Raw genomic sequence first — 12,963 nt, 5'->3', positions numbered from 1 at the left:
TTGTTAATTGTACAGAGCCATAATAATACAACATGCATACAGACTGTTTTGAATTGGTTGATCCTCATCAGTGCATGGCATGGATTAATGTGGCTCTATGGAGAAGGACTTGAAGCACCCAGAGTTACAGACTACCCAGAAAGCTCATTGTAAACCAGAACTCCTAGGAGTGTGTAAGGGGCTACAAAGGATCAAAAAGCCCTCTAAGGGCCCATTCACACCTAAAATCACTAACCACTAGCGATTTGTGGTAGCGGTTTCTGTGGGTGATTTTTCTGCAATTTAAAACGGAAAAATCACTGTACAAATTTGCGTTTTTGGAGCAATCGCGATTAGCGTTTCTATATATGCTAATGGCGACCGCTCCTAAATCGTCTGAAAAATGCTGCATGCAACACGCTTGTGATTATCGCTAATCTCGGAACGGCTGCGATTATCGCTAATTGCTCAAGTGTGAACACTGCCATAGACTAATATAGCACTAGCGTTTTAAAAAAAATGCTAGTGCTTTAGCGATTAGCAGGAATCGCACGATTTCCGCTTAGGTGTGAAAGGGCCCTTACTAAAATGTTAAGCAAAATTTGCAAATACCTTCTGTTTTAAAGGGGAACTTCAGCCTAAACAAACATACTGTCATTAAGTTACATTAGTTATGTTAATTAGAATAGATAGGTAATATAATTTTTTTACCCACCCTGTTTTAAAAGAACAGGCAAATGTTTGTGATTCATGGGAGCTGCCATCTTTGTCATGGGGGCAGCCATTTTTTTGGTTGAAAGGAGGTGACAAGGAGCAGGAGACACAGTTCCAACTGTCCTGTGTCCTGATAACCCCTCCCAGCTGCACACGCTAAGCTTCAAACGTCAAATTAAAAATGTAAAAAAAAAAAATTGGCACCAAAACAGCAGAACGAGAGCAACAACATCAGAAATCCCATCATGCTTTGCACAGCATCAGGGGAAAAAAGCCCGGGCAGTTTTCTTCTGTGCAGCTAAAAATGAGGCTTGGATAAGAGAAACAAAGTTCTGATGCTGTAAAGCTGTTAAAGAAACACCAGGCCTTTTCAGAGCTGCTGAGTCGATTTTTAGTCCGGAGGTTCACTTTAAAGAGAACCCGAGGTGGGTTTGAAGAATATTATCTGCATACAGAGGCTGGATCTGCCTATACAGCCCAGCCTCTGTTGCTATCCCAAACCCCCCTAAGGTCCCCCTGCACTCTGCAATCCCTCATAAATCACAGCCACGCTGCTGACAAACAGCTTGTCAGAGCTGGCTGTGTTTATCTCTATAGTGTCAGTCTGCTGCTCTCCCCGCCTCCTGCAGAACTCCAGTCCCCGCCTGCATCCCTTCCCTCCCTGCTGATTGGAGGGAAGGTACAGGGGCAGGGACCGGAGCTATGCAGGAGGCGGGGGAGCAGCTGAGACTGACACTACAGATGTAAACACAGCCTCACAGCACAGCTGTGATTTATGAGGGATTGCAGAGTGCAGGGGGGCCTTAGGGGGGTTTGGGATAGCAACAGAGGCTGGGCTGTATAGGCAGATCCAGCCTCTGTATGCAGATAACATTCTTTAAACACACCTCGGGTTCTCTTTAAGAAGACAAACCTTTGTTTTATGTAACATTTTAGTAAGAAGGCTTTTTGAACTTTTGTATCCCCTTACCCCCCCCCCCCCCCTCCAAGGAGTTCTGGTTCACCATGAGCTCACTGGGTAGTCTGCAACACTGTCCGAATATATTAAATTAAGTGGAAGGTTGATTGCTTTGGACTATTTCTGGTGCTCTTTGCAGTTACTGTATATTAAAGTGGGATGACACTCAGATCTCATCTGTGGTCTAAAGCACAGGTGTCAAACACAAGGCCCGTGAGTTAAATGCAGCCCTCCTTGCCATTTTTTGTAGCCCTCAAGAGCTTCAAATGTTCGTCATTGTAAGCGGTAAAAGAATCAAAAGGACAATGCCTTGCCATTCAGAGGAACACATTGGTGACAATGTTTCCGGTTGAAACATTGTTAGTTTGAGCCGGGGTGCAGCACTACCTCATGGGACGCCCCCCTTCCAACAAAATTAGTATGGGGCCTCCTCCTGGGATCCCAACCCCTCAACTCCACCATGTGGCTGGTAAACCAAACACACACACCCAGACACCTTCCTGCCCACCCCTACCCCAACACTGTAATATTACACTGTAGTAGCAGTATAATATTTACCTTCTCCAGCTGTGTGTTGTGTTTCCTCTGATCTTACTGGCAAGCTGCACACTCTATGCTGCATAACTCCTTTTCCAGATCATGTGACGTGCCTTAGGAGCCAGAAGATTGCAGCATAGAACATGTGGTTGTCAGGAAGATCAGAGGAGACCCGAAGCAGTGCTAGAGCAAGTAAGTATTAAACTGCTCCACTGCACTACTCTGCAGAAGGGGGAGGAGCAGGCCAATATTAACCACCTTAGCGGTATGGACGAGCTCAGCTCATCCATTACCGCCAGAGGGTGCCGCTCAGGCCCTGCTGGGCCGATTTTGATCAAATAAAGAGCAGCACACGCAGCCGGCACTTTGCCAGCCGCGTGTGCTGCCCGATCGCCGCCGCTCTGCGGCGATCCGCCGCGAGCAGCGGCGAAAGAGGGTCCCCCCAGCCGCCTGAGCCCTGCGCAGCCGGAACAAATAGTTCCAGCCAGCGCTAAGGGCTGGATCGGAGGCGGCTGACGTCAGGACGTCGGCTGACGTCCATGACGTCGCTCCGCTCGTCGCCATGGCGACAGGAGAAGCCAAACATGGAAGGCTGCTCATTGCGGCCTTCCGTGTTACTTTTGGCCGCCGGAGGCGATCAGAAGAACGCCTCCGGAGCGCCATCTAGTGGGCTTTCATGCAGCCAACTTTCAGTTGGCTGCATGAAAGTTTTTTTTTTATTTAAAAAAAACCCTCATGCAGCCGCCCTGGCGATCTTAATAGAACGCCAGGGTGGTTAAGCAACTTACTTTGCAACTGTTAAAGTGGACCCAAATTAAAAATACAAGATTTCAGAAATAAAATCTATTTTCTAAATTATAATAATAAATAGCAGCCTTTTTTCAGCTGCATGATGACAAATATAAAATATTTTACATTTATTGGAGGAACCCCTCCCTTCCTTTCATATTGCCGGGACAGAATCCGGAAGACTGGTGGAGTAGGAGGTGTCCAGCAAAGGAGGAATTGCTAATGGCTGCCACCTGTATAACCCTAGTTATGAAAAGAGAAGGGTGAAAAGCATGCACTGAAATGCTCATAGGCTTGAAGGAGTGTTTATTTATCTTTGTATGTGTCAGTGTGGTGCAACTAAATATTTTGAATTAAAAAAAATGTTTTGTTTGGGTCCGCTTTAAGTAAATGCTAAAACCTGATAAATGAAATTGGCCCGCGACTTAAACTATGTTTTAGATTTTAGCCGTCATTCGGGGTTGAGTTTGACACCCCTGGTCTAAAGCAAAAAACTAATAGCAAAAAAGAAAAACTTACTGGAAGGGTTAATACTCAAACATCTTCTTTACTGAGACACTAACTGCCTTGCCAGTACCAAAATGATTAGACAGACTTGAGCTATGATAAGCTGTGTAAACAATGCAGAATAGCTTTTGCTGTAAGTCCCAGGGGATCCACTGTCTTGTACCAGTCCATACACCCTAATCTCCACTGCAGTCTTCACTGGCCAGCATTGGGAGACTTGTTGCATCTACCCAGTACAAGGTTACACCCAGGCCTTAAAGGAGTCATTAGGCGAAAAATGCTAAGATAAGTGGTACTTACCGGGGGCTTCCTCCAGCTCCAAGCTCCCAGGACGTCCCTCGCCGCAGCACTGCTCGCAGCTGTTCGCCGCAGGTCCGTCCCGTTCCTCGGCGATGATGTCAGAGCGACCTCCAATTCGCTCTGACGTCATCGCCGGGGACCGGGACGGACCTGCGGCGAACGGCTGCGGGCAGAGCTGCGGCGAGGGGCATCCTGGGAGCTTGGAGCTGGAGGAAGCCCCCAGTAAGAACCACTTATCTTAGCATTTTTCGCCTGATGACTCCTTTAATGTGCAAGGTACAGGAACTGATGGGCTTAAAGGACTTCTGAAGTGAGAAGAATATGGAGGCTGCCATATTTATTTCCTTCTAAACAATACCAGTTGCCTGGCAGCCCTGCTGACCTATTTGCCTGCAGTAGCGACTGAGTAACACCAGAAACACACATTCAGCTAATCTTGTCAAAAACACCTGATCTGATGCATGCTTGTTCAGGGTCTATAGCTAAAAGTATTAGAGGCAGAGGATAGGCAGTGACAGCTAGGCAACTGGTATTACTTAAAAGAATATAAATATGGCAACCTCCAAAGCCCTCTTGCTACAGTTGTCCTTTAAGACAGTGGTGCCACCAAGACTTGCAATCCACGCTGCCCCCTTCCTCCATTTTAATGGCTAGCTGCTCCCAGGCTAACACTTATGTTTGCATGTCAGTTTTTTGGGTCATTTTAAAGAGTTTAGGGTTGTGCACGGTCCACATGCACAACCCCCTTCCTCCATTTTAACGGCTAGTGCTAGAGTCCCTTCCAACAGGATAACCTCATTGCGGTGTATGGGTCTAGTATGAAATCCTTTGCATGCAAATTATTTTGGAAGCAAACATTCTACATTAGGGGTTTACAACCTGTTTTAGCTCTAACGAGCCCAGGTGTGTCTTTAACCCTCCTGGCGGTAGTTCGGGGTAAGCTGCGCAGGAGGATTTCTCAGGCCCTGCTGGGCCGATTTGCATAATTTTTTTTTTGCTAGCTGCGTGTGCACTCCGATCGCCGCCACCCCCCCCCCCCCCCAGATGGCCATGGCGACGGGGGAAGCCCTAATGGAAATCCCGCAGAACGGGGACTTCCGGACGGGCTTTATCGCCGGAGGCAATCTAGAGTGTGGGCGGATGCGGCTGCACAGCGGCTGTCATGTAGCGAGCCCTAGGCTCGCTACATGATTTAAAAAAAAAACTGCTGCGCTGTCCCCTGGCGGTTTTTAATAGCCTTGCAGCTCTATGCAGATATTATCAGTCAGGTGCTGCTTGGTTTAGATGGGCTGCCATTCCTCTCTACTGTGTACAAAACCGTAAGTTCTATCTTTCTAAGTCCACCAGAACTGATTATTTCCATGTTTGGTACAGTCCTTGATTTTGGTTATCAAACACTCCAGCACTAACATAAATGTGGAGAAGCAAGGATTATGACGCCATCATTTGTAAAGCACATTACTCCTGTGGGGTGCAAACAAAGAATGACAAAGAGTAGAGGTAGGCTGGGACAAGTAGGTGAGTCAGCCCATGTAATCTGTAATTGGAGTTACGTGTATATATTATAGCCTGTTTTGCTACATGTTGCGTAGCCTTTTCTGCCATGTACGGTACTTCCCTCCTACTGGGTACACTGGACAACTATTAATTATTTGCATTAGTTTTGTTTGTACTGTGTGATTACATACAGAGCTTGTCTGTCTGTGCCACTGTAATTGTAAACAGCACAGAATATGCTGGCTCTCAAGGCACATACAATAATAATGAAATATCATTTCTGTGGTACATTATGGAAAGGACATTACTGGTAGGAAAAAATTGTGATGACCACAACACAGTTTTAGATCAGTAATAGGTAAAAGGTTTTTTCACATTGAGTATGTGAGCACAATTAAAGTGAACCTGTCACAACAGAAAAATGAATGCTGCTGCTATTTTGGAAGTTGTTGGTTTACTGTGTCTGGACACACACTTGAGGTGTGAATAATCGCACACGTTTTGTCAAAACGTTGCTTCATTACAAGGTGAATTAAAACCAATGTGTAGTCCATTTTCAAGCTGAATACATTTGCATTAAAAGTAACAATTTTATATCAACTTGGAATTGTTCACATTTCATTGACCATCCCTAGTAAAGAGAGATGCTAAATACGACAGCTATTTGTATATGAAAGGTCAACATACTACATTGGCTTAATAAGATTGCCAACTTTCCAATATCTCAGTTTTAAAGATGATCATTTATTCTGGACCAGGAGATTTGGGAACATAGCTCTTCTGCTACACCCAGCAGCACCATAGACCACAATGTAATTTTTTTCAGCTATTAGTTTAGCACCAGCGGTAGCATATTGGCTCCGGAGTTTGGTTATTATAAGCTGAACTCAGAATATTGGTCCCAAAGTTCAGCTATTATTAGCCAAGCTCTTGATATCGGTTCTGTGGATAGGTAGGGGTAAATGTTAGATGTAGGTAGGGGTCGGGGAAGTTAATGGTAGGAGTAGGTGGGGGGTGGTTGGTGTTACATGTAGGAAAAGGGATTAGCTGTACGTATTGAGGTTAGTGTGACCTTTAGGTAGGGGAAGCTAAAAGCAGAATATCTGTAATGATACATAACAGATATTTTAAGCTCCATAGAATAGACTGTGTAGGTATGGCTCTCATGCTACATGGAAGGGGGTAAAATTGGTCTGTGATCTTTCATTTTCCAAAGACTATGGTCTGATGTGTGTATGTGGCCTTAGAAAGGCTAATGCTACATACACACTTGAAAGATAAATGAAAGATATCAGACCAATTTTTCCCCCTTCCATGTAGTATGAGAGTCACATCTACACAGTCTATTCTATTGAGCTGAAATCCCCATCAGATAAAAATCTTTGCAAGAACCTGAACACAAAGATGCCCGATTGCCCGTACACATTCAAAAGATCAGTATCTGCAAAAGATCTGTTCCTGCAAAAGATCCATTCCTGCAAAATGCATTCATAGTCTATGATATCTGCAGATCCTCATACACACCTTGTTTAACAGACATTCATCTGCAGATCAGATCCACCAGGATGGATTTTCAGATCTGCAGATGATTGTCAGATATGCAGATGAAATCTGTTAAACAAGGTGCGTATGAGGATCTGCAGATATCATAGACTATGAATGCATTTTGCAGGAAAAGATCTTTTGCAGATACTGATCTGTTGAATGTGTACAGCATCTGTGTGTGCAGCATCTTGCAAAGATTTTTATCTGATGGGGAGTTCAACTCAATAGAATAGACTGTGTAGAGTATGGCTCTCATACTACATGGAAGGGGGTAAAATTGGTCTGTGATCTTTCATTTATCTTTCAAGTGTGTACACACCATAAGCTCATACAGGGTGCATTTCTTTCTGTTTTCCTTCTGTTATGTGCAAGAGTTCAGGTCCACTTCACCAGGTGCTGGCATGTACATACTCCATTTATTCTGCATATATTCTCCACAAGATAACTGTGATGAATATGATTGGGGAACTGATGTGTAAGCCTCTGCACAGCTGGACACAATGATGTGATCATGTCTCATTTCTGCCTCCTGATGTAGCTCACACAGGAAGCAGAAAAGAGACAAGATCCCATGATAACTACCAGCCATTCAGAAACTTACAAATTACTCAACTCATCAGATCAATCACTTACTTGTCCATGAAGAAGTGTTTCCCATGCTGCAGTTGAGGGATTCCTAATAATGCTGGTATACCATAACACAGAACCAAGATCTGCACTGGTGCTGAGGCTGTAAGACTTCAGTTAGGGCTGGTTCAGATGGACGTTTGGAGGCGTTGCGTTCGTTGGCGTCGCGTTTAGCAGCGTTCGTGTGCGTTTGGATGCGGTCGCGTTTTTTCTTCCCCTAGAGGGACATTAGCCGTCGCGGTTAACCTCCCCTGAAAGCTACATGTAGCTTCCAGGGGATCCTTGAACGCCAGGGAAAATCGGGACCCAAACGCCGCGTTTGTGTAAACGCGCTTGAAAGCTTGGTACAAACGCTCCCATTCACTTGAATGGGAGCGTTTAACACCAAGCCCTGAACGCTGGCTGTAAACGCTCTGCAAACGTCCGTCTGAACCAGCCCTTACTCATAAATGAAGGCAAAGAAGGATAACTGAACTCCAACAGAAGCCCCAACACAGCAATGCCAATTTGGCTCCTCTATTTTCCAGAAGTGTACTTTTGACTTCTCAAGCTGTCTGGTAAGAATACTGGCACAAAACAACGCACTTGTCTGATACTAAGGCTACGTTTCCTCTCAGGTGAATTTGGATGCGGTTGTACAGTCTACTTAAATCAATAGGCTGAATCCCAACTCGCGTGTAGGGAAAAAACGGAGGCATGCAGCGAAAAATTGTGTCCCAACCAGTAACCATAGCCCTACATGTCACAGCAGAAGGGAATCAGATTCGAAATTCGCATTAACACAGCTGCCGCATCCAATTTGATAATGACACAGCACCCTAGTGGAAATGTAGGCTTCAATTTCATGTAGCCATATGGCAGCATTTGTATGGAGCGTGTCATTGTCGAACATTAGCTTTCAGATCTGATAATCCCCATTAAAAATTCAGGTTAAGACACAATAATCCTGATAATTGTAAGTCTAGGAGTCATAAAACTGTAAAAGTACCCCTAAAGTGTTCTCATAATAAAAAATGACATACTTACCTTAGAAGTGGGAAACCTATAGTCTGGAGCAGCGGTAGTGAACCTGCAATGCGCTTTGCAAGGGGTAGCTAGGTAAAGGTAGCCAGATGCCCCCTCTCCATATAGGCTGCCAGATTCAACCTCCTCACCCACCCATGCAGAGTGTGCAGAAAAGGGGTGAAGTAACTCCCCTCTCCAGGATCCACTGAGGACACCCACGACCCATCTTCCTCCTCCCATACATTCCATCTCTATGGTGCAATCTCACCTGTTATCACATGGCGGGTGGCACTGTACCATAGGGATGGAACACCTAGGAGAAGGAAGACAGGATGCTGTCCGAATTACCGTTACGTGCCCCGCGCAGCATAACATTGCTGCTATTAGGCGCCTGGTTTCAACGCCCGGTGGTGAGTTCCGTGCATCGAAACCTCCTGATTCGCATCTGGCTACCTTTACTGGGGGGTAATGAGCTGACTACCTGTACTGGGGGATTGGGATCCTCTGGCTACCTACACTGAGAGAAACCGTCTGTTTACCTATACTGGGGAGGTAATCTAGCTTCCTAGATTAAGGGTGCACCTGGTAACCTATTGAGGGGGGGGGGGGGGGGGGGATTTGGCATCCTATGCTGGGTATAGTGTTCAGGTTAGGCCTCTTTCACACGGAGAGCAGAAGGCAGTATATTCAGCACCTGTCAGCTGTTCCCAGCTGCACTGGCAGGATGCTTGCTAGTGGTTGGTACTGGTGGTGAACAGACAGCCCCGGAGCAGTGCTTTTCAGCGCTGCCAGATTTGGGCGCAGCCAGCGCCGCCATAGACTGTAATGGGAATCAGTCTATAGCGGCGCTTAGTGAGTAACGTCGGCTCCGTCCGAAGACGGAGCTGAAGTTGCTTAAAAAACACAATCATTCGTCCACCAGCAATCGCTGGAAGCCAAATTATTTCATTCCCCCACTATCCATGGCGGCCTGGGGGGGAATAGTAATTAAAACGGCCCGGACTTGTGCAGAAGCAGGATCAGCCATATACCGCTGTGTCCTGCGCCCACGTCTACCGGCGCCGATTTCAAATGTACTCGACAGCTCCCCCCCCATGAAGTCACATCTGGCTGTGGCCATGCTCAAATGCCACATTTTTGTTCTGTTGTGTAATGCCACCGCATGTCAACTGCATGGGGTTACAAATGCTGCCTTTCGGCTGCATGTAATTGCAGCTGAAAGGGGCTTGTGGCCAGCGGCCAGAACTGTGTACAAGTGTACAGTTCAGCTTAAAAGAGGTCTTAAATTGCCATGTTGACACCATGTGCTAAATAATCGGGTTTTGGTTTGCAGTTTTGGCACTCAGTCTCTAAAAGTTTTGCTATCGTTGATCTAGAGGCTTCCCGTATTTCCTTATACCCGTTTCTCTCAAAACGTATTAAACAGTCAAATAAGTTCCTTCCAGCTTCACTCACCAGCTGTGAGTGGTTGTATCCCAACTGGGCATGCACAAGTAAGGTTCGCACATGACCAGTAAAATTTAGCACTTGTGCATAGAGGAAAAAAAAGGCATGCATGAGTGGCTTCTATCTACTAGGCATGCATGGACCTTACACATGTCCAGTCCAGATGCATTTGTCCACGAGCAGGAGCACTGCCAAAAGAGGGATACTGCCCCAGAACGGTGGAGTAAAAGAAGATATGGGTTTTGCACTGCCAAGATAAGTATCTTATTGTTTTTAGAGCACTTTAAGGGCGAAGCAGGTAAAAAGGGCACCAGTAATTTGGACGCCTTTAGGCGCACAAGGTTTATAGCGGTTATATCATTTATAGCCCCTTATAGCCACTGTTTACCATTTATAACCGCAGCGTGTCAGTTTAGGAATCTCCCCTGGCACGGCAGAGCTGCTACTTTGTAAACACAGGATGTTAACATGATGTCTGCTTCCATGAGTAAGTAGTAGCCACACTGTAACAAAGAAATATTTTTTCTTTAAAGGGTATTATGTTGTTGTGTATCTTTCATAGCAGAGTTCAGGTCGCTTTTAGGCGATGTTCACATTATAAATCGCCAGCGCTGAGCGATTTATTGAGAGTTTTGTCAGCACTTTTCCCTATGCTTTGTGCTTACAAAAGCGCTCATATGTGAACACTCTAAGGCCTGGAACCCACTGAAAACCGCAAACGCAAAACGCAACCGCTAGCGTTTTGTCTGAGCGGTTTGCAAGCGGATTCATGCGCGTTTTTGGTCGTGTTTTGCAACATTGTATTTTTTTCCCCAGCGGGTGCCTAGCGTTTTGCGTTTTTATCCTGATTGGTCCTGTGAATTATTTTTCATTTTGTTACAGTGTGCTGAACCGCAAAACGCTAGCAAATCCGCTCAGTTTAGGTTTTGCTGAGCGTTTCCGCTAGCGGTTCAATACTTTACATTGAAGCGCTAACGCTCCCAAAATGCTGCATGTCCTGCGTTTGCGTTTCTGAGAAACGCAAACGCTCCTGTGGAAGTTGCCCCATCCATTAACATTAGCCCAGCGTTTTGGCAAACTGCTAGCGTATCGCAGTGCTGCCAAAACGCTGCCAAAAGCGCTCCTGTGGGTTCCAGCCCTCACAGGGAATCATTGCACAAGCGCTTTTAGGGCAATTTCTAAAATCGCCAGCACACAATACACAAACACGCATAGTGTGAACAAGCCATAAAACCCAAAAATCTCAGGATGTTAACATGATGTCTGCTTCCATGAGTAAGTAGTAGCCACACTGTAACAAAGAAATATTTTTTCTTTAAAGGGTATTATGTTGTTGTGTATCTTTCATAGCAGAGTTCAGGTCGCTTTTAGGCGATGTTCACATTATAAATCGCCAGCGCTGAGCGATTTATTGAGAGTTTTGTCAGCACTTTTCCCTATGCTTTGTGCTTACAAAAGCGCTCATATGTGAACACTCTAAGGCCTGGAACCCACTGAAAACCGCAAACGCAAAACGCAACCGCTAGCGTTTTGTCTGAGCGGTTTGCAAGCGGATTCATGCGCGTTTTTGGTCGTGTTTTGCAACATTGTATTTTTTTCCCCAGCGGGTGCCTAGCGTTTTGCGTTTTTATCCTGATTGGTCCTGTGAATTATTTTTCATTTTGTTACAGTGTGCTGAACCGCAAAACGCTAGCAAATCCGCTCAGTTTAGGTTTTGCTGAGCGTTTCCGCTAGCGGTTCAATACTTTACATTGAAGCGCTAACGCTCCCAAAATGCTGCATGTCCTGCGTTTGCGTTTCTGAGAAACGCAAACGCTCCTGTGGAAGTTGCCCCATCCATTAACATTAGCCCAGCGTTTTGGCAAACTGCTAGCGTATCGCAGTGCTGCCAAAACGCTGCCAAAAGCGCTCCTGTGGGTTCCAGCCCTCACAGGGAATCATTGCACAAGCGCTTTTAGGGCAATTTCTAAAATCGCCAGCACACAATACACAAACACGCATAGTGTGAACAAGCCATAAAACCCAAAAATCTCAGTGGAAGTCCCAGAAGCTGAAAAATGAGAGAAAATCTCTGCAACGGGGACAAAATTGTAAACCTTACCACCCCAAGAGTTGCATACATATGAAAACGGCGCCGGGAGACTTGGGCGCAGGATAGACTGATTCCCATTATAGTCTATGGCGGCGCTGGCTGCGCCCAAATCTAGCAGCGCTGAAAAGCACTGCTCCGCAAGAGTTTTTAGACCCCCTGCAACAGTATACAAAACCATACTAAATTCCTGGTGTCAGAATTTAGTTGAATTGACACAATAAACATATAAAACACTAGTGTTCCTGTTTCTGCTTGCTATCTGCACATCAGACCTGAATTTAGCAATAAGTGGATGGCACGACACAGCAGTAATAACACACATGAAGAAATGATCGCTGAGCTCAGCTGGGACGGATGTCAGTGAGCCGCAAACGTAACGCATGTGTATGGTGAGAGCAGGAAGAGCCCAGGACACTGCGTTCTAGCAGTTATAACAGAACACATGTCACGCTCACACAAGCGGCTCGCTTAGCAGAGACGGGCTGTCAGGACTGTACAATGTCAACATTACCAACCCAGCACGGGCCCCCTAACTCTACAACTACCACCCACCTAGGAAATCCTCGTGTCCACAGAGCACCGGCCGATCAGGAAGCGACTGCAGCCAGAACTCAACAGAGGATTACCACAGCGCCTCCTGCGGACGGGAGAACTCCTGTCACTCTACTCATTTGGAGGAATAGAATACAGTACATGCTATTTCATCAGCTAAACTTGCTAGCTTAGGATAATTCTTCCCAAAGAAGTGCATGTACTTGTAGGGCAGGCATGTAAACATATGGTGTACTGGAGGCAATAGTCTGTATCTCACGAGGGCATAATGGGTGTCTAACTGTCTATTACATACTGTAGGCTCGAATAATCTATTCATATCTTGGAACTTAGAGAAGTATCAAAAGATGAGCTATTGACCTGTAGTGATAATGATAAAATTTAAAGGAACAGAATTTGTGGGAGCTAATCAGAT

At 45.7% G+C, this 12,963-nt stretch overlaps 1 protein-coding gene across 2 annotated transcripts in view; it reads right to left on the bottom strand.

Moving 5' to 3' along the window:
- Positions 1-12,602, bottom strand: part of LOC137561617 (E3 ubiquitin-protein ligase RNF14-like) — a 50,295-nt gene extending 37,693 nt beyond the window's left edge. Inside the window, exon 1 of one of the 2 annotated variants that reach the window (XM_068272932.1) lies at positions 12,549-12,602. The gene's annotated coding sequence lies outside the window, so the exon portion shown is untranslated. The remainder of the gene's footprint in view (positions 1-12,548) is intronic. The other variant, XM_068272931.1, reaches the window with a different exon arrangement.
- Positions 12,603-12,963: the final 361 nt, after the last annotated feature.

Source organism: Hyperolius riggenbachi, chromosome 3 (genome assembly GCF_040937935.1).
Source record: "Hyperolius riggenbachi isolate aHypRig1 chromosome 3, aHypRig1.pri, whole genome shotgun sequence".
NCBI classification, from domain to species: domain Eukaryota; kingdom Metazoa; phylum Chordata; class Amphibia; order Anura; family Hyperoliidae; genus Hyperolius; species Hyperolius riggenbachi.
The sequence above is the reverse complement of the archived record's forward strand: the minus strand, read 5'-3'. Positions and strand labels throughout refer to the sequence as shown.